Raw genomic sequence first — 23,774 nt, 5'->3', positions numbered from 1 at the left:
AGCAGGATAGGTAGCGATCTGTGGCACCTCTGCCGAAAGGGCACATTGCTGGTGCAGCCACAAGTGTTTCGTAGCACACCGTTCATCGAACATTGTTGAACAAGGAGCTCCGTAGCAGCCGCCCCTATGTGTTCTCATGTTGACCCAACGACGACGTCAGTTACATCTGCAGTGGGCACAGGACCATCAGTCGATCATTGGACGTGTGTCTGTGTTTCGCTTAAAACAAATTTTTCTTCAATGGGTCGATGGTTGTTTCTACAAAAGCCGTCATCGAGGGGAACAGCTGTTCTAAACGTGCAGTGCGCCATGAGGAGCGGTATTATGCTATGGAAGACATTCTCCTGCGCTTGCATGGGATCTATGGTAGTAACCAAAGACACACTTACAGCTGCAAAATATCTGCATCCTTTCATGGCTGGTGCGTTTCCCGACAGGGATATTATCTTTCAGCAGCATAATTGCTGTCTCAGAGCCAGTACCATGCTACAGTGTTTTCAAGAGCATTACAGTGAACTCACATTGATGTTACGGTGACCAAATTCGCCTGTTGTAAATCCTATGGAACCCGTCTGCGTTGTTATCGGCCGCCTTCACCATGTACGCAAATCAGCGGACCGTTATTTACGCGAATTACGTGACATGTGCATAGACATCCAATGCCATATACCCTCCAACAAACTGTTGGATCCGTGATGCCAGAATTAGTTACGTATTTCGTTTAAAAGACGGACAAACAAGCTAATATTAAGCATATGATCGTAATGTTTTAGCTAATCAGTGTACTTTGCTCAACCTCGACCGCTGTCGTTAGAGCACACTTCGGGCACAACCATTAGAGCACACTTTCCGCACAACATGTCTCCGTACATAAACCAACAATGGAGCGGAGCACAGCAAGCCGCTCGGTCTTCTAACCGTGACATTCGCTTGCCCGTTCAAAACCACAAGACAAGGTCGTAGTTACCGGGCGAGGGGGGGGGGGGGCGGGGGGGGAGGGGGATCAAGAGTTTCGGACCTCTCTATCACCTAAATGAATGTACGCACAATCAAGTTGCCGTTTAGTGAAGTTGGAAGACGCTTCGATTTTCAAAAAACGACGGAAAAGGGATACAGGCCATCGATAGAAAGGCCCAAAATAATTTTAAGCCATGTGTCCGTTAACAATATAGGCTTTCGCGCACCCCTATTTTAGCCTTGAGCAATTGTTGGCATTGTTAAAGCTCAGTTACTGTTTCGTTAATCAGTTCAGTTCCTACTTGCAGTTAAATTTAATGTAAGTGCTGCCGTTTATTGTCTTTGTGCTGTTTGCTGTTACGGTAGCGTCTAATATTATGGATCAGTTAATAACAAGAAATAAGACGAAAACCGATTTTGGTTGGTCCGATAGCTTTATAGTAAGTTAAAAATATGTACGCACTATTATAATACCCTAACAACCTATCTATTGCAGTTTAATGTTAGCACTGGAGTCTGCATTGCGGTTGCCGATATTTCAGTACTACACGAGACAGCGGAGCGGTTATAACTATTAAAAATAACGTTAAATTAAAATCAGTGTACAACGTACTAATATCGCCCAATTGGAGATGGGTACATTTTTTTTTAAATTGCTCAATATTGTATCGTCAGTAGTCCAAATGTCAAAATATTACCCAATATGGTCACCCAGGCGGCATTCAACTATGAAAGCCAGTCCCGATACGGAACAATGTGGAGTGGTTTGTGTGGAGTGAAAGGGTATGGCAACGAATTCTATAGTTTGTTCGTTTATAAAAGATTTTCACTGCGGACTGCTTGAACTTGACCAAGCCGACTGTACCCTGCATTCCTTGGGCACGCTTTCGTCCAGTAACTTGGATTACTACAGTAACTGAAGGCATAAATTCACTGCACAACTGAATCTTAAAAATGCATATATTCAAGAACCAGCAAAAGACTAAATATCCACGATTAAAGGAAAAACATTCAGTGTCAGCATTCAGTCTTTTCTTGAGATGGATTTTGTTTTATTTTATAACATTGCACAGCAATAATTTTCGACCGACTTAGGACAGTCACTAAGCTAGCAATCTCTTGATTCGGAAGGCGAGGTGGACCGAATATATCCGCCGGCAAACCTCAAAATGGTTTCCTGTGGTTTTCCATTGTCAGTTAACGCAAATACCAGGGTTTGTCCCTTACTACAGGCCACAACCAGCTACTTCCCAATACCTTTCTTTCCTGACAGATTGCAGTTCGCTTAAAGAGGCAGCCCCTCTGCTTAAATCAAAAGACTGCATCGAAGGCGAAACCAGCACCTCTTCAGTGACTTTCGATATTAAAAGCCATATGATATATAAATAATAGCTGAAGTTCTCCTCGTTCAGACACATGCACTTGTCTATCAGGACATTCTTTAATGCAGAAAATGGTCTTTCTTACCTTGTAAGAAGTGGCAGATGAGTACTTAAATGAGGAAGCATGAGAAACTGTAAGGCTGAATAATTCCAAATAATTTGCATTTTCCAAAAATTATTGTAGCTACTCTGTTGAACAGAGATCTCTTTACTTTTAAAGCCCTGTCGGTAATAATGATGGTGTCCCAATAAATTAGCACTTGTGTGTTTCTGATCAGTTCCTCATCTCAAATCTAGACTGAAAGAAAAAGAGTGTAAAACGACCTTGGAGGATGAAGGGAGATTGTAGCACGATTGGTTTTTTAGTGTTCTGCCTAAACATGACACTCCTTGTGATACATCTAAGGTCACTGTTGCTAAGCTGCTCTTCTAAACAGCAAATCATACAAGCAAGCCACTCATCCTTTAGGTACTTTGGCTGTGCACGGCTCTGTTTGAAAAGAATAGCCTGAGGCAGTCATAGGGTCGAGTCGCTCAAGTCTGCTTTTATGCTCAACAGATAATTCGCTGCAAATAATGGCCTGTAGCTGTGATCCTGCAGTAAAACAGTCTTTGCATTGCCTAGAATTGTGAGTTAATAAAATATGCAAAATGAAAATTAAATCAATAATTCAGTAACAGAAGTTCTGTTTCAATGACTGTGATTGATGTAAAGAACAGAGATTTATGTTGTGTAACGTGTATTCAAGAAAGGATACCTCAAAAAATGGGAAGTGGCATTATGATATTTAATTAAAATATAGACAGAAAACATCTTTATCAAATGCAGTAAAGTTACGTCGAGAGCGTTACGAGAATGGTAGCAAAATCCCAAAACTAAATAGCCATCAGCGATATGTGATAAGTAATTCCATTTAGTAATAACAATATACGAAATGTTCACAGCTCAAAACGGTTTAGAGCTGAACAAGACGATTTACAGATAATCATACATGAGGCAGGGAATAGTAATTAATACTCTGTCTATCCATAGAAGTGGAAAAATTAGAGTACCACTCTCAGGCAGAGTGAGATCTCCCGCGTGCCAGAGTCCCTTCAGAAGTTAGGCTACTGTAGCGGCCATTCACCGCCCACATTCAGTCACCTTACTCATGCACTTTTCTGTAGGCCCAGGACTCGGTACAAAGTGTCAGAATCGGTCCCTTGAGCTCTTTACTCGAGAAGTCCGTCTCCACTTACCTCTCATGGTATTCTGGTACTGTCTGCTTTTCCATTGGCTGAAAGCTTCCTTGCCAAAAATATATTGTTCTTACCCCCTATAAACATGGGTCAATTGATCTTGTCCACTTTCTGAAATAAACTAATATCTGACATCAATATTTAAACAAAGACTTTCATAAACATTGGGTTACACTTAAATAACTTACAATAAAAAGAAGTAATTTTTGGTTCATAAATCAGTAAGCCAGCGTTATTGAGCAAGTGTGCTCATAATAAATGGCAACAAATGATCGTTAAATATTTTTAAACAGTAATTCATGCTTTTTGACAGAAGTGCCTTTTGGTTTTCTTTTCACCTGTGGTTTCCTCTAACAGATGTGACTGACCACTTTTAAATTTATTACTGCTTATTGGTAGCCCTTGTATTCAACATTCAAATAAAGTTACTGCGCAAGAAGTAAGATTTTCGAGCTACATACATTTATATTGTCTTATTTTGGAGAATATGATGTTCTGGCATCTGCGTAATGAAAAGGTATAAAAAAGATAACATAACAAGAAATAAAATAGATACAGATACGTATCTTTCAGCAATGAAAGCTCTAATCTGTGATAGATACTGAAAACGAGTTGTAATTCAGAGGTTCATTGTGAAAACAAATAGTCACTGTAGATTATTAACTTTTGTTCTTTTAAAGATACTGATTTTATTGTTGTGCCCTGGCTGTGCGTCATTTTTCTGGGATTGCCCATGTATTGAGATCTGCATTAATATTTGATTCTAAATTTTTATATACTACAAGAAGCCATCTTTCAGCTTGTCTCACTCTCCGCCATTTCTGGAGTAATGTATCCTGCTGAAAGGCCGTGTGATCAACAGCTGTCTAAATTCCCAGTTTTGGGATTAATCCATTTCCGGCTATGTTTCTCGTCTTTGTACCTCGTGTAGCACCGGAAATGCAGATAAAATAGCTTCTGCACAATCCAAAATTTTCACCGTTTATTATCTGTTGATAACCTACTCTGTACTTTTGATTCTGAAGCTGTAACCTGTGTTACAGAAACTGTATTTAATATGTAATCTATTTACTAGTATATTTATTTTTAACTGTATGTAATTGATTGTAATTATAATGAAAATATTGTAAATTGCTGGGTAATACCCAATGGAAATTTATTGAAATGTTTCGACAGAAACTACCAAGTGGTAGGTGGTAGTAGCTTGTAACGTGCGCGTGGGGCACACAATACTCATTAAAGCCTGTACTATGGTAAGTGAGCGGGGTTCACCTTACGAGACAGGATTTTCGTATAGATATTGACCGCGTGTACCTGAATGGTGGCAAATCAGACTTACATCCACTCTGTAATAACAATGATCCGTCAAGTAATTTCAAAATGCAACTGCACGTCAGGATGGACCAAAAGCAACACTGAAGATGCTACCAATTTAGTAATAATACGGTCGCCAGCCGAATTAGGCATTAACTAAGTTTCTTCCCTGTACATTGGTAGATATTCATGCAAAACAACAACTAGTAACACTGCATAATATAGTAGAATTTTAGAACCAGGAAGTCTATTAAACTGATAGTTTCACGTTCTGTACTGATATGGAAAAACCATGAATACATAACACTACACTATAATGTATACTACAAAACTTCGTACTGTCTATTGATCTGATTAAAATCGGGCATAGGTTACCATAGAATTAGCACTTTCGAGTCACACACAAAATGTCAATTTTGATAAAGATAAAACACTGATAAATTTTGGCTTTTATATTGGCTTTAACTTTTGCTGGTCAAATCAATTTAGAACACTTCAGAATTCAAATGATTAAAAAAGGGTGGGGCGGGGGGGGGGGGGGGTGGAATCCTGAAACTTTTATGATCACTGTATTAAAAAAATCGATTACTGAAATCAATATTAAAGCTATCTTTCAACTTCGTTAGACCTTGGTTATTCATTTACTGGTTCATTAACAAAACAGTTCTCTAAACACCATTCTAACAAAACTAGGTCTGCAGGTAATTATTATTAACACAAAATTTAATTTTTCATTTGGGGACACTTGGATTGCACAGCATTTGGAAAGGACCCTGTCTAGGTTAGTTGTGAGGATAATTAAATGAGGGGAAAGTTCTGGTAAAATTTAGGTTATTATTGAACAGTTCACTCTATAGTCCATACGAATACAGTACTAAAAGTTTCAACCTGCTTGTATCGATGCGGCGGTTGGCGAGCGGCGAGATGGCGAGGCACAAAGCACACATACAACCACTGCTATGGCTCTTGACGCATCGGCACTTTAATTCTTCTTAGCGTCGCAATACTTTTCCACTCAGTGCCTATGGAATTTTGCCATACTGTGTGGGAGTTGGAACAGCATACTCGAGGCTCAGTGAAACTACGTCTTCCAGGAGAGCCTCCTCGCTCCAGAAGGTGTTGCTCATACCAATGCCAAACTCCAACTACTACTGCTGAGCCCTTGTGCCGTGCAGTGCCCGCGTGCATTTTCCCACGCTCGCCTGCCATCCACCTTTTACCGCTCCCTTACAGACAGGGTATTCAACCGAGGTTTTGCATTCTACATATCTTAACACATTGCCTACGTATGGACCAGACGCACAGTTACAATTTTAAACATCTTACAACAGTTTCAACATTTGTTACATTTCAACTCTATCACAATATTACTTGACATTTGACATAAACACTAATCTTCACATTGAAACTTATTTACAGTTTTCTTAACACAACGGCATGAAACAAAAAAGAAATGAAATCAGAACATCAATTACACAAGTTTAACGAAAAATCAGAAGAAAAAAATTACTTATTTGTACAATAGTACAGCGTTGTTGTTGTTACACATGCCCCTGTTTCCAGTAAATTTCACTAAGTGCAAATTTGATGGGAACACTAAAATTTATATTTATACAGGGGTTCTGAATCTTTGTGTGAATGTACCATCATAAAATTTTATATCACAAAACCTCCTTTCACTCACATTATATAGGTATATACTTTTTAATATATCGAGAACATTTACCTATCATTTACTTAAGTGCCTTTGGCACATTCCAACCTCCTATCACAACATGATTTAAATAGGAAATTACTCATTATTATTAAATTTCTCAGAGAAATAAAATCAAAATTTGGAACACAAACACTTATCTACAAAGCAGATACAAATACTTATATACACTATAAAACAATTTGTTGCTGCTTGCATTGAATGGCAGTCATTTCCTTATTCACTAATAAACACACAATATTATTTAGAAAAATCGCTACAAATATTTGCTGCCTATTATTCAGATTTGGGTAGTCCATTTCGCATCACTTTATCACATCACCTGCACCACACTTACAATTCTCCTTTGACTATTTATCAGCCCTTTTTGGTGTTTGGCAGTCCTTTATATTATGACTCAAATACTGTCACTTTGATTTTTGGCAGTCCCATCTTTTATTTGGCTTGCAGCATTTGCTTTTTCTTTTCAGCCCTTTTTTCCATACACCTTTACATTTATAGTACATTTGGTAATCTGAAACTTACATAAGTACATTAGCACACTGACATTAGTATACATACATTTACAAAGAGTTGTTAAATTTAGAATAAAATACTTTCAGCATACGATACAGCACATTTACTGCAGATTGCTTTCTGATTGTACTTAGGTCACTCACTCCTAGGAACATACAGTTTCAGGTCCACAACGTTTCTTACACCTAAAGGTCTCTTGGATTTTGGGTAGATCAGGTAGTAAGCATTATCATGTGGAATGTTCTGTATTATATATGGTCCATTATAAATATATTTAAATTTGGAAATTTCATGGTTCAGTTCACTAGATTTTTCGTGGGTTTTTAAAAGACCATAATCCCCAATTTTAAATTTTGAAACTTTCAGGTTTTTATCACGTCTTTTAGATCTAGATTCAGCTTTTTGCTTTGCCCTTTTTCTGACTAATTCTTTCTTTTGACTCAACTGAATCTTGTACAAGGTGGAAACTCTAGTTTTTCCTCAATTAAACTTTTACTTCTGCTGCCTAACAAAATTTCTTCCGGTGGGAACCCAGTAGATTCATGACGTAAGGTGTTCATGACATTCTCAAAGTCTGATATAAACCTTCCCCAGGCTCTATGGTTGTGACTGCAGTACATTCTACACAATCTCCCAATTTCTCACATGTACCTTTCAACTGGGTTGCTAGCTGGGTGGTAGGCTGAGATATATTTAACCTCCACACCATTTTGCTCCATTCTTCTTTCCAAATTTTGGATATGAACTGGGGACCATTGTCAGATAGTACTGCGTTGGGTTTCCCGATGGTTCCGAAGTATTCGACCATCCTATTAAATACAGCTTTTGCTGTTGCCTTTTTCAAGGGGTATAATTTCACAAACTTTGAGAATACTTCCAAAATTACTAGAATATATGCACAGTTTCCCGAAGTCTTCGGGAGGGGACCATACAAATCAACTGATAATAATTCTAGGGTGTCCTCAGGTAATGTACTTTGCATTGGACCTCTACTAGTTCTGTTAGGTACTTTGGCCCTTTGACAGACATCACATGACTTAATTCGTTCATTTACCTTCTTACTGACGCTACCAGCAATCACTATTACATTATTCAGTTTATTTAAACATTTCTTTGGCCCACTATGCCCCAATGCTAAATGAAAATAGTCTATGACAGCAGTATCAAACTGGTGTGACCAACATACTCTCCATTCCTCAGTGACTAAATCTTTCCTCCTATATAAAATACCTTTAAAGATTTTGTAGTATTTCTTAATTTGAGGATACTGCACACTGTCAAAATTTACCTTCACAGATTTCCATGTCGGATCCTCATTCTGATGGTACCTCATGTTTTTACATATTTGCTCAATTTTCCTTTTTCCTGAAACTTCTTACATACACCTTATCTGGAAAGTACCCTCTTCACCATTTTCATTGGGCACTTCACTCATACCATTAGGTAATCGAGATAAAGCATCTGCCACGTAATTCTCAGAGCCCTTAATATAACACATCTCATAATCAAACTGCTGCAGGTACAAAGCCCAACGAGTTATCCTGCCATTAAGTAAACGACAATCCTTAAGAAAAGTTAAAGCGTTGTGGTCAGTATGTATGATGAGCTTATGGCGCCACGGATAATTCCTGAATTTCTTTAATCCCCGTATAATGGCTAAAGCCTCCTTTTCCGATATAGTGTAGTTTCTCTCGTATTTTGTTAGAGTTCTACTTGCAACCGTGATGGTCCTGTGTTCGGTTTCTTTGCCATCACAAATTTCTTGGAAAACTTCTATACCAATCCCATAAGCACTACTGTCAGTACTCATGTAGAAAGCTTCTGTGAGTATGGGGTGATGCAAAATATTGTCATTCAAGAGTTCATTTTTTAAATTTTCAAAATCTCTCATGCACCCTTCAGTCCAAACAAAAGCACTATTTTTCTTAAGTAGATTATTGAAATGAGGACTATTAAAAGCTTGACCCTTAACGAATTTTCTATAGATCCCACATAAACCTAAAAAGGCTTTCAACTGTTTTCTATTTCTAAGAGCTGGACACTCTGCTATTGCACTTAACTTTTCCGGGTCCTTGCCAATACCGGTCGTAGTAATAATGTGCCCCAGAAACATTATTTCCGACTTCACGAATTCACATTTCTTCCACTTAAGTGTCATGCCCCCTGCTTGTAGAGCAACCAAAACTTTCTGCAATAATTCATAATGCTCTTGCCATTCCTCAGTAGCAATCAGTAAGTCATCTACATAAATGGTTAGCCTGGAACTCAATTCTCTCCCTAATACAATGTCCAGTGCCCTAATAAATACCGCCACGGAAGTGCTAAGCCCAAGTGGCACTACTTTATACTGATAGCATTTCCCGGCGATAGAAAAGCGGTATATTTACGGGATTCTATGCTCAATGGGATTTGCCAGTATCCGGCGGTCATGTCCAGACTGGTGAGATACTTTACATTATAAAACTTTTGGAGCATTTCGTCCAGATTTTCAGGTCTGTCTATTTCCTTCTTTACAATTTTGTTCAAAGTCCTGGCGTCAATGACTACTCTCACTCCCCCATCCCTTTTATTCACGATGATAAGGGGACTATTATATTCGCTGCTACTCCGTTCGATTACACCCCATTCTATCATTTTATCTATTTCCACCTGAACGGCTTGCCTCTTTGATATAGGTACCGAAAACGGTCTTACAAAGAAAGATTTATGCTCTAATGTCTCAATCTGGTATTCAAAGTTCTTAACTAGGCCAGGTTTGTCCGAAAATACGGTGCTATTAGTTTCTAAAAGATCAAGCAATTCTATTTTCTGATCATGAGCTATCTCCATCAAATTTTCCACAATTTCTTTAAAATCATGCCCCTGCCTGTCACTCTCATCTATTAACCTCTGGACATGGTACATTTCATATATGTTTGTCAAACCATCATTCCCTTGGTCGATGTCCAACAATAAAGAACCAATTTCTGAATCGAACATCTTCCCATTTTGCTCAAATTTTATTTCCATATTCGTAGATGCATTATTAATTTTGACGACTTCCTGGCTACAATCAATAATAACTTTTTCTTTATCTAGCCAATCTATACCCAGAATCATTTCAGTACTCAAGTCTGGCACAACCAAAAAATCGTGTTCAAACTTTTGTCCTTTTATACTCAATTCAACCAAAATCTGGTTCTTTACTGGCTTGCTAGTCTTGCCAGTAGCTCCAACTATTTTTACACCAGTCACTGACATAATTACTAGTCCAGGCTTATCACAGATGTGTTCGAAAAACGATTGGGAGATAGCACTTATCTGAGATCCAGTATTAAGAAGTACTTGCAATTTCACATTATAAATTTCAACTGGTACTACAGTTTGTTTAACCGTCAAATGCTATTCATTGTTGTGATCTTCCCTAAGCAAATCCGGGTCGACGATAACATCGTTCCAAGATATGCTGTTGACCTGCACATCACCTATATCTGGCGGTTTCTTTGGTTCCGGAAGTTCAAAGTCATTAAATACTTGAACCCTTTGTAACATTGACACTGAGTCGTCCAGTGGCTCCTTTTTCTGTGTTCAGTCTCAACATCTGGGTTTTGTTTTGAAACTTCGTCATCAGTAGGTACAATATCGCAATTAGCTGTATTCCCATTATTTTCACTAGTACCGAAATATTCGTCATCTGAACTATCGTCAGAATCCGACCATTCTGGATCGCTTTCAGGTTCTAACATAAAAGCTTTTCTGAGACAGGCACTAAGTTCTCCCTCTGCATTTTTGTCAGGCTTTGATTTTAGCTCAATATCCTCTTTAGGCAAAACGATCTCATTATCAGCTTTACTCACATCCACTGTTACTTCATATTTAGTGTAATCCTCGTGGACTTCAATTACTCTTAGGTAATTACCTGTCCCTTCCCCATGGTGCCTTTCGGTAACAGCTTGTACTGTTGGCGGATCGTTAACAGAAGTTACTTCCTCGTCAGTGCTTAGGATTTTATCCTCCAATTCCTTCCTATCTTTAACCATCGTCCTATCGGCAGCACGCGTACTTTGTGCGGCGCTATTTACTCTCTCCTCTTCAAATTCGGGCCACGTCACCTTATCGACGTCCCTACTATTTCCTTTTTCACTAATTAACCTCCTTGCCTCATATTCCTTCTTAAAATCCTCCCACTCACATTGCTTGAGGCCCTTGTACAGATTGTCGATATGCACACGCCAATCAGTTACTTCTGCTAATTCATTCTCGCCATTTACTTCATTGCTAACACTGCTAACCGCACCTCTCTGTGTATCCACTATTCCGTCCACTATTTCCTTCGCCACAGAATTACCCCTCGTAACGCATTCGCCAGCTCTTACGGCAGTGTTTGTACCTAATTCTGCTGCTTTGCTAGCGGCTTCTCTCTGAACAGCTGTTCTGCTAGGCTGGGCCATTGCCCTCTGATGCACTACTCGCCTGTTAACATGTATTGCAGTGCGCGGCGAAGATGAGTCATTTGCGCACGCACCTGACGCTTGCTTCGTCACAACACGCTGAGTCGTTTCACGCCTGTCTCTAAGCTGTCTCTTAACTTCACTGTCAGTCCGGTAATGTTTCTTAAATCGGGGCCAGTATGTTCTGTCCGCTTCCGTTTGGCCCGCAACGTTTGCGGAAATCATTTTCCCGCGTCGTTATTATTTTGCGCGGTGTACTCTCTACCGCGACCTGGATAACTCCCTCTTCCTCTGCCTCTACCTCTCTGTATCATGTTGACGCGAAAACCATCACCGTCATTCCTCTCGTCATTATTGCGGTTATTCCTGTTACTAAAATTCTGATAATTGGCACAATTTTCGCGGCAGTGGTTTTCATCTTCGACCCTTTCGAGAAACGCTTGGAAGCTGCGATGATTGTTTCCCACGTATCTCTTAGAATCTTCTGGAAGCCTTTTATATAGCTCCCATACGATTTCAGAATCAAATCTTCTCCCTCTTAAGTGTGTCAACTTTCGGTACCAATATTCGCAGAAATCTTTCAAAGAATTTCTGCTCCCCTGTTATCATGAAGTTTGGCCGTGATAAACTCGCGCCACAATGATCCTGTTTTTGTTCGGACCAATATTCTTCTGTAAACTTCTGTTTAAACTCTTCGAACGTCATTAGTTCGATATTCAAGTTAATTCCCCAGCGCTTAGCGTCACCTGCTAAGGCGCTAATTGCTATGTTTATCTTTTCCTGACCAGACAAGTGTTTAGGAAACATTCTCTCGCAATTTTTGATGAAATCCAACGGATGCCATCCGTTATGTTTTTTGGCCGGATCGAAGCGCTCCTCACCTTCCAACAGCTTCGTAAGTGGCGTGCCATTACAGACAACACCAGGACTATCTTTGATTTTACTCTCGAGATCGAAAATTTTGCCTTGAATTTTCGATGTATTTTGTTCACACTTTTGTACACATCCGGTAACTTTTTCGCCTAAATTTCTTTCAGTATCTGAAACTGCCTTTTTCAACTGTGAGATTACGATTTCAGTTTTAAGACCGAAAACTTTTTCGTCTACTTTTGTTTCAAGTAGAGGCTCTACTTTCTCTTGGATGTTGAGAATTTCAACATCAAACCTACTGTTAATGTCGTCAATTTCCCCCTGCATGGTATCCATATTTTTATTAATTCTGTCAACTTCAGATTTCATAGTATTTACTGCAGAACTTAAATTAGCCACTTTTTGTTCTACCTATTCTATTTGTTTACTAATTTTAATTCCTTGTTCTTCGACCTCCTGCACTTTAAGCTGACCAACTTGTGTTTTAATCTGATCATTCTGTGTTCTGAGCTGATTACTTTGTGTTTTAAGCTGCTCGTCAACATCTGTTTTAAGCTGACTAACCCGATTACTAACTTGTTTTTGAAGCTGATCATTCTGTGTTTTGAGCTGCTCACTCTGTCCTGCAATTTTTTTGGTTAATTGTTCAAATAAATCGTTCATGCTTAAAATTTTCACACTTGTTTTGTTCTACGGAATCGGTGTGTTTCGATCCTACTTCAAAATTTTCTTTCGGTTCTTTCTTTATCTGTGGTGAATCAAACATGTCAGTGGATTCATTCACATACCCACTATCATCTATAAAGTCATCCTCTACTTCCTGTTTTATTCCTTGCTGTGTTCGAGGCAATCTCGACATTTCAATTTGTTCGTTAACATGTTCGTGGTATTGTACGTACTCCAATTGTCTTCCGCTAACGCCATCTGTTATCTGGCCGCGTAAACTCCTGTCATTGCCAGCCGCATCTTCCATTACTCTCGGCCCATCTACTGTGTCAACGTTCTTGTCTATACTGAACGCAAATTACACCTCACTACCGTACTAGACGTTCACTGCTATTTACTTTACTGAATAATATTGCAATTCGTGCCACTGAACATCCACTGTTCGGTATTCACGTTAATTTGTGACCGACAACAACTGGATATTCTGTCACCGGGAGCCACTTGTAACGTGCGCGTGGGGCACACAATACTCATTAAAGCCTGTGCTATGGTAAGCGAGCGGGGTTCACCTTACGAGACAGGATTTTCGTATAGATATTGACCGCGTGTACCTGAATGGTGGCAAATCAGACTTACACCCACTCTGTAATAACAATGATCCGTCAAGTAAGTTCAAAATGCAACTACACGTCAGGATGGACCAAACGCAACACTGAAGATGCTACCAATTTAATAATAATACGGTCGCAAGCCTAATTGGGCATTAACTGAGCTTCTTCCCTGCACAAGTTGGTAGATATTCATGCAAAACAACAACTAGTAACACTGCATAATATAGTAGAATTTTAGAACCAGGAAGTCTATTAAACTGATAGTTTCACGTTCTGTACTGATATGGAAAAACCATGAATACATAACACTACACTATAATGTATACTACAAAACTTCGTACTGTCTATTGATCTGATTAAAATCGGGCATAGGTTACCATAGAATTAGCACTTTCGAGTCACACACAAAATGTCAATTTTGATAAAGATAAAACACTGATAAATTTTGGCTTTTATATTGGCTTTAACTTTTGCTGGTCAAATCAATTTAGAACACTTCAGAATTCAAATGATTAAAAAAGGGTGGGGCGGGGAGGGGACCCTGAAACTGTTATGATCACTGTATTAAAAAAATTGATTACTGAAATTATTATGCGTTCAAGATTTCCAGTATATGAGTTACTACTCTTTTTATCTTATTTACTACTCATTTAAATACCTTTATATCTATCTCGAAATAGTTAAACTTCATTACTATATCAATATTAAAGCTATCTTTCAACTTCGTTAGACCTTCGTTATTCATTTACTGGTTCATTAACAAAACAGTTCTTTAAACACCATTCTAACAAAACTAGGTCTGCAAGTAATTATTATTAACACAAAATTTAATTTTTCATTTGGGGACACTCAGATTGCACAGCATTTGGAAAAGACCCTGTCTAGGTTAGTTGTGAGTATAATTAAATGAGGGGAAAGTTCTGGTAAAATTTAGGTTATTATTGAACAGTTCACTCTATGGTCCATACGAATACAGTACCAAAAGTTTCAACCTGCTTGTATCGATGCGGCGGTTCGCGCGCGGCGAGATGGCGAGGCACAAAGCACACATACAACCACTGCTATGGCTCTTGACGCATCAGCACTTTAATTCTTCGTAGCGTCGGAATACTTTTCCATTCAGTGCCTATGGAATTTTGCCATACTGTGTGGGAGTTGGAACAGCACATCCGAGGCTCAGTGAAACTACGTCTTCCAGGAGAGCCTCCTCGCTCCAGAAGGTGTTGCTTATACCAATGCCAAACTCCAACTACTACTGCTGAGCCCTTGTGCCGTGCAGTGCCCGCGTGCATTTTCCCGCGCTCGCCTGCCATCCACCTCTTACCGCTCCCTTACAGACAGGGTATTCAACCGAGGTTTTGCATTCTACATATCTTAACACATTGCCTACGTATGGACCAGACGCACAGTTACAATTTTAAACATCTTACAACAGTTTCAACATTGTTACATTTCAACTCTATCACAATATTACTTGACATTTGACATAAACATTAATCTTCACACTGAAACTTGTTTACAGTTTTCTTAACACAACGGCATGAAACAAAAACGATATGAAATCAGAACGTCAATTACACAAGTTTAACGAAAAATCAGAAGAAAAAAATTACTTATTTGTACAATAGTACAGCGTTGTTGTTGTTACAAGCTGTGCTGTTGTTTATCTTTGCGTGGGGAGATCCTCTGTGGCTTTGCGAGCAGAGAGGAAGCAGAGCAACTTGCGTCAAGAAAGAGCGCGGAAGTATTTTTTGGGCGCTCCCGCCGCCGCGATGTACAACTATGTTCGCGCCAATGTCGACACACCTGATTTGTAAAACCGCGAGTATTGAGAGCGCGGGAGGAGTGGACAGGCGGAGGAAGCTCCAATTCCAACTACTGCCCATCCCATATTTATCCGTTGCTCTGGAGGCGACTCGGGGTTCTCATCGAACAGCAGTTGCATCAGCAACAACGACAGCTCACCATTGTCGTCGGCTACATTCTTCGTCATCCGCAAGCCTACTACATCGTGAGACAGTTAAGTGACAAACATTGTAATGTAGAGGCTTTGCTCTGCAACATTTCTTTCACTAAGTATGAACTACTTGAAAAATATCTTGCAGTAGTTAAAACTTGCAGGACACTTTTCATTGTTCTCAGACATTATTGCCAAACAGTGTCCCTTTCCGTACAGTCACCGAGTGTTGTAAAAATATGAAAATTGATGAAATATTTACTGCCAGTTTTGTGTGTTTGCTAATGACCAGGTTCAGTCTAAATTATCTGCCTCAGTAACTGCTCGTTCTTGTACTGCATGACAGAGGCTATTTAAAGTAAAGTAAAATTTCACTGGCAAAATTAACAGCTAAAGATACAGCCCAAATTTATCTGAGCGAATAGCTTCTGCAGGCTTGGTATGTATTTTACAATTGTTATTTTAAAAATAAAATCAATTGCTCATTTGATTAAAGTAAATTCAATTCAATTTTACAATAATAATAAGAAGTACACTGCTTGCATTTTTCTTAATTTAGCATAACGTTACAGCGGGGTTACTGAAACTTATATTTTACATAACAACATTTAAGTTAAGTCAGTCATTTATTTAACCAGTAACTTAATTTAATGTTACTTTCAAAATTTAATATTTCAGAATAAGTAACAGCTAACTCACTGCTTTCTGATTCATTTATTTTCTTGTGAACTGTGACAACTTTCTGTTGCCATGCCAGAGATTATTTGCCTCTATATTTTTTAAGATTCTGGAGATTCGTTGTCCTAGTGGGCTGGCGACCGTTTGATTATTCCTTCTTTTTAGCTAATCAGTGTTTTCTTTGTCTTATCAATGATTTTTGTAGTAAATAATACATGGTAGCCTTTTTCCTCTACCTAACCGGTGTTATTTTCCTTCGGTAACGATAGCCTTATTTACTGCAAAATTTCATTAGGCATATGCGATCACTGTCGATTATATCACAATCCAGTAGACCGATTAGGAAGGGGGAGGTTACACTGGCTAGCCTGTACCAATCACCTACCTGGAAATGCTGCGGCACGACCTGATCCCTAGGCCTTCTGGTGTATAATCATACAATAAATTCATCTTCTCGTACCCCAATAATGTGCAGTTATTTTTTTTTTTCTTTATTGAGTTTCGATTCCCCCCCCCCGAAGGGGACGGGCCGCCGTGGTCGGGTGATAAGCTCACCTAAATACATGTAACATTACGTGGTCTAGGGTTAGCGTCTTTGATTCATAATCAAAACGTCTTCGGTCCCAGGTTCGATCCCCGCCACAGCCTAAATTTTGATAAATAAGCAGCATTGGCGGCTGAAGACTTCCGGCGTAAGAAGTCAGCCTCATTCTGCCAACGGCCTTGTCAAAGAGGGCGGAGGAGCGGATAGAGGTTCAGGGCACTCTCTTGTCCTAGGGATGGGAAATTGCCCCTAAAGGCGGAGGAATCAGCAATGATCAACGACATGAGGATGCAGAAAGCAATGGAAACCACAGCATTAAAGACACGTAACGTGTATCCACAGGACATGTGGCCTGTAATTGAAGAAGTGTCATGATGATCTCTCCATTGGCAAAAGATTCCGGAATAGTCCCCCATTCGGATCTCCGGGAGGGGACTGCCAAGGGGGATGTTACCATGAGAAAAAGATTGAATAATCAACGAAAGGATAACGTTCTACGAGTCGGGGCGTGGAATGTCAGAAGCTTGAACGTGGTAGGGAAACTAGAAAATCTGAAAAGGGAAATGCAAAGGCTCAATCTAGATATAGTAGGGGACAGTGAAGTGGAGGGAAGACAAGGATTTCTGGTTAGATGAGTATCGGGTAATATCAACAGCATCAGAAAATGTTATAACAGGTGTAGGATTCGTTATGAATAGGAAGGTAGGGCAGAGGGTGTGTTACTGTGAACAGCTCAGTGACTGGGTTGTTCTAATCAGAATCGACAGCAGACCAACACCGACAACGATAGTTCAGGTATACACGCCGACGTCGCAAGCTGAAGATGAACAGATAGAGAAAGTGTATGAGGATATTGAAAGGGTAATGCAGTATGTAAAGGGGGACGAAAATCTAATAGTCATGGGCGACTGGAATGCAGTTGTAGGGGAAGGAGTAGAAGAAAAGGTTACAGGAGAATATGGGCTTGGGGCAAGGAATGAAAGAGGAGAAAGACTAATTGAGTTCTGTAACAAGTTTCAGCTAGTAATAGCGAATACCCTGTTCAAGAATCACAAGAGGAGGAGGTATACTTGGAAAAGGTCGGGAAATCCGGGAAGATTTCAATTAGATTGCATCATGGTCAGACAGAGATTCCGAAATCAGATACTGGATTGTAAGGAGTACCCAGGAGCAGATATAGACTCAGATCACAATATAGTAGTGATGAAGAGTACGCTGAAGTTCAAAACATTAGTCAGGAAGAATCAATACGCAAAGAAGTGGGATACGGAAGTACTAAGGAATGACGAGATACGTTTGAAGTTCTCTAACGCTATAGATACAGCAATAAGGAATAGCGCAGTAGGCAGTACATTTGAAGAGGAATGAACATCTCTAAAAAGGGCCATCACAGAAGTTGGGAAGGAAAACATAGGTACAAAGAAGGTAGCTGCGAAGAAACCATGGGTAACAGAAGAAATACTTCAGCTGATTGGTGAAAGGAGGAAGTACAAACATGTTCCGGGAAAATCAGGAATACAGAAATACAAATCGCTGAGGAATGAAGTAAATAGGAAGTGCAGGGAAGCTAAGACGAAATAGCTGCAAGAAAAATGTGAAGACATCGAAAAAGATATGATTGTCGGAAGGACAGACTCAGCATACAGGAAAGTCAAAACAACCTTTGGTGACATTAAAAGCAACGGTGGTAACATTAAGAGTGCAACGGGAATTCCATTGTTAAATGCAGAGGAGGGAGCAGATAGGTGGAAAGAATACATTGAAAGCCTCTATGAGGGTGAAGATTTGTCTGATGTGATAGAAGAAGAAACAGCAGTCGATTTAGAAGAGATAGGGGATCCAGTATTCGAATCGGAATTTAAAAGAGCTTTGGAGGACTTATGGTCAAATAAAGCAGAAGCCATAGATAACATTCCATCAAACAATCATTGGGGGAAGTGGCAACAAAACGACTATTCCCGTTGGTGTGTAGAATATATGAGTCTGACGATATACCATCTGACTTTCGGAAAAGCATCATTCACACAATTCCGAAGACGGCAAGAGCTGACAAGTGCGAGAATTATCGCACAATCAGCTTAACAGCGCATGCATCGAAGCTGGTTACAAGAATAATATACAGAAGAATGGAAAAGAGAATGCGCTAGGTGACGATCAGTTTGGCTTTAGGAAAAGTAAAGGGACGAGAGAGGCAATTCTGACGTTACGGCTAATAATGGAAGCAAGGCTAAAGAAAAATCAAGACACTTTCATAGCATTTGTCGACCTGGAAAAAGCGTTCGACAATATAAAATGGTGCAAGCTAATCGAGATTCTGAAAAAAGTAGGGGTAAGCTATAGGGAGAGACGGGTCATATACAATATGTACAACAACCAAGAGGGAATAATAAGAGTGGACGATCAAGAACGAAGTGCTCGTATTAAGAAGGGTGTAAGACAAGGCTGTAGCCTTTCGCCCCTACTCTTCAATCTGTACATCGAGGACATTGCTATCCTGAGTGAAAGTGAAGAAGAATTAAATGATCTGCTGAACGGAATGAACAGTCTAATGAGTACACGGTATGGTTTGAGAGTAAATCGGAGAAAGACGAAGGTAATGAGAAGTAGTAGAAATGAGAACAGCGAGAAACTTAACATCAGGATTGATGGTCACGAAGTCAATTAAGTTAAGGAATTCTGCTACCTAGGCAGTAAAATAACCAATGACGAACGTAGCAAGGAGGACATCAAAAGCAGACTCGCTGTGGCAAAACAGTCATTTCTGACCAAGAGAAGTCTACTAATATCAAATACCGGCCTTAATTTGAGGAAGAAATTTCTGAGGATGTACGTCTGGAGTACAGCATTGTATGGTAGTGAAACATGGACTGTGGGAAAACCGAAACAGAGGAGAATCGAAGCATTTGAGATGTGGTGCTATAGAAGAATGTTGAAAATTAGGTGGACTGATAAGGTAAGGAATGAGGAGGTTCTACGCAGAATCGGAGAGGAAAGTAATATGTGGAAAACACTGATAAGGAGAAGGGACAGGATGATAGGACATCTGCTAAGACATGAGGGAATGACTTCCATGGTACTAGAGGGAGCTGTAGAGGGCAAAAACTGTAGAGGAAGACAGAGATTGGAATACGTCAAGCAAATAATTGAGGACGTAGGTTGGAAGTGCTACTCTGAGATGAAGAGGTTAGCACAGGAAAGGAATTTGTGGCGGGCCGCATCAAACCAGTCAGTAGACTGATGACAAAAAAAAAAAAAAAAAAAAAAAAAAAAAAACGAGAGTGCATCTCCGCATCGTGAAAACTCCAACATAATTTTCTAATGAAACGATTAATACTTCTTTATAGAAATTTTCAGAATAAATGAAAAAGATAAGTCTTTTGAAGATCCTATTCAAAAAATAGTTCCCCCGTTGAGCAGATCCTGGTTACTTCCTTGCCCCAGATGGTCTGTGTCACGTCCTATCAAGCTTTCGGCGGCCAACAGTCGCCACCTAGCGGCACGATCCTGCAGATTACACTGTCTTGGATACTTTGTACTTCATTTGTGGTGGCTTTCCCAGTCAGCTCGTGTTAAGAGCACTTGAACAATCATTACGCGTATATGGCCATCTTGGAACTATAATCTCAAGTCATTTGCTTTATACTCGTAATATCAGTTCTTGCTCCTTATTCAAGTGATTAAAAGAAACTTTTATTGAGCTGACGTACCACAGTTTTGTACGAGACTTCTCCAGTACAACTGAGTAATGCGATAGGGATTGTTGCATATCTTGGACGAGCGTGAATGACAATTTTCGCCTGGACTGATCGATCGCGTTACCAGACTACTGACCATGAAATTCACAACTAAATATGACGAATAAAGAAAATTTACTAATTCTAAAAGTGCACAGGTACTAGTCTTAACATGTCAGATCGTTTTGCTTACTCAGTAGCACCGGATCCTGGGCTTGCTTCAGGATAGCTGTGTTTGTTGGGCTTGGAGTGTCATAGATGGTTACTCACATCGTCGTGCTCTGCAAGGAACTGGGACGGAAAGAGCGATATTCCAATACGGTTGTGTCCCGTACTTGAAGCTCATTGCTGGAAAAAAAAAAAAAAACAAGGAAAGCGCGCACCACGAAGGAGATACCTACGTTGGTCACCAATTGATATTCATAAACGTATCGACTGAAAATGCAACATTATAAACTTGGCGGCCGATGGATGAGTGTGTGTGACTCTGTAGCACAATTTCGCCACGCAGCTGACCAGGACAGTAAACAGGGGACATGTCGACACCAGGGCATAAACTCTTTGCGAATTTCACCCCTATAATCAGTTGGACAGTATACGCATCTGAGTAAGGACGTGTAGTTGAGTTCAAAGAAGGTGTTTGGAGTAATCAGTGAAACGCTGAACATCTGGATAACAGCGATGCCACTATTCTACAATGTGAACAGGAGTAGGTGTACCATGGCCGATGTAGTATATTACTCCCAGTGAAGTGACGAGGATGTCACTTCCGCACTATGTTTCTTTCCTTTCTTTTTCATATGTGATTATTTTTTCTTGGGACATTAAAACTAAATAAAAAAATAACAGAAAGGGTTCAAGTAAACGTAGTGTTTCCTCCTCGCTGTCTCTCCCTTATCCTGTCAGGATACGGGGACACGGTGACCAGGCCTCCAAACACGACCCCTGCCCACTCTGCCCCCTGATTTATATCTTAATAAAAAAAATGGTAAGGCGACCACTCGCGATAAGCGGCAAATGCAGGTTCGAAGCACGGTCCGGCTCAAATTTTCACTTTCGTCGTTTCATTATACAGCTGATGGTTGTCCATATTTGCAACTGCGAATACATTTAATGTAGATTCTTGTTGGTGACTACACATTTTCTGGAAGTTACTTTGTTAGAGTAATGTGTGTTTTATTGAGGAGAAGAGAATTCAATAAATTTTCATATTCCGATTGTCTGGCAGAGTGATTCTGTCTTACTGCAGGGTTATAAAAATAATCCCTCTGTCAGTCTCAGCAGTCAGCCCTCGCTGGAGCTGACTTACGCACTAGTATTTACTTGACAATGATTGACACGACAGGGATCAGTACACACTGAAGTGTAATCTTCTTTCATTCCCTGCTGAAAGGAACCAAATCTGACGGCAGAAGATGCCTCGTTGTTTTAAAGGGCTATTTAAAAGGACGGAATTGCGATTTTTATTATATTTAGAGTCCCGAACAATCTCAAACAAAAGATTAATTGAAGTGGTAGGCACCTGTCATTCAGACATAATACAATAGTAAGTTTTTAGTAGTCCGTATAAGCGCCTGGCACTTCAATACTGTCTTACTGTCTTTTTTTTTTAAAGCGGTATGGTGCAAAATTAAATAATATTTAAATCCTGACTTCATGTTCTTTAATTCTTTAATTATTTTACGAAACCCGCACCCAAAGAAGGACCAGATTATATTTCCAGAGAGGAATCGGTATGGTGCAGAAGGGAATTAATCACCTGACCTTTGTAGGATTAATGATGTAGACAAACAGAATTTAAAGGGTCGGGCGTCTGAGAATCAGGCACCGCTGTGGCTGTAACTCATTATGTGTTCAAAGACAAAGTCTTCCAGATGAAGTGGAGAGATATTGCTGAGGAACGCCGCACGTGTCTTTGAAACGACAAACGTTTGACGCTGTTTTAGTGCTCTAAGGTTTCACAAACCTCTAGAAATGCTCCCAGAGTCTAGATGAAATATGGAGGGCTGTTCCTATGAACGACGGACACGTGCAGGGGCTTAGGTTAACGCAGTCCAATGGCACGGTATCCCTCAAGCGAAGCACGTACTAGCGGGCTGGCTTAACAAAGAGGATTCGGCAGGTTGGTAGCTCACCATAGATGTCTGCCACACAATTAAGTGACATTACATGAAAGCGGGCACAAAATTGTCAGAGCCCTCTACTTTCAGTGGCACTCGAGGTCCTTGCTATGCTGAAATCATTACATGTTTTCAATTATCACTGCGAATTACAAGTTCAACGTGAAGTAGAAAGTTCTAGAAATGCGTATAGAAACTAAGTTATTGAACAGAATAAAATGAAGTTTAATATTACAACAAATCAATGCAACTTATAATGTGAAAATCATGGAATGTCAAACACATGGGATAAAAATGCGGAACAAATAAAAAATCTACAAATTTTAAAAATCAGATTATGAATCTCTGGCAAGTAAAAGTAGATGTACACAAAATAATATGACAACAGCATACAGCACGTCACACAGTCTCACATCCTTGATTTGAGACCACCGTTCTCTGTGCGTTTTTCTTGTTGCTCGATTTTGTCCATCAGATGCAAATTACCAATTAAGAGGAAAAAGAGTGTACATAATTGCATTTAAATGTTGTTTGTGAATATTTGGTCACAGTGTATATACTGACCAACCAGAATATTATGACCTCTGACCTACTATCGGCTGGCCGGGATGGCCGTGCGGTTCTAGGCGCTTCAGACTGGAACCGCGTGACCGCTACAGTCGCAGGTTCGAATCCTGCCTCGGGCATGTGTGTGTGTGTGATGTCCTTAGGTTAGTTAGGTTTAAGTAGTTCTAAGTTCTAGGGGACTGATGACCTCAGAAGTTAAGTCCCATAGTGCTCAGAGCCATTTGAACCATTTGAACCTACTATCGATATAAACCCGTCCATTCGCCAGTAGCATCACTTAGTGAGGAATGACTGCTAGTCAGACACACGCACGTTGCTTGTAGTATCAGTGAGCGTGCTGTCCCTGCTTAGAATGAGGAATGCGCTCGATCTGTATGAGTCTGACCGAGGGCAGATGGTGATGGCCCGGAGGCTCAGCACAAGTATTTCGGAACCTGCATGACATGGCGGGCGTTCGAGGAGAGCTGTGGTGAAT

The sequence above is a fragment of the Schistocerca serialis genome, chromosome 1 (assembly GCF_023864345.2).
Source record: "Schistocerca serialis cubense isolate TAMUIC-IGC-003099 chromosome 1, iqSchSeri2.2, whole genome shotgun sequence".
Classification (NCBI taxonomy): domain Eukaryota; kingdom Metazoa; phylum Arthropoda; class Insecta; order Orthoptera; family Acrididae; genus Schistocerca; species Schistocerca serialis.
The sequence above is the reverse complement of the archived record's forward strand: the minus strand, read 5'-3'. Positions refer to the sequence as shown.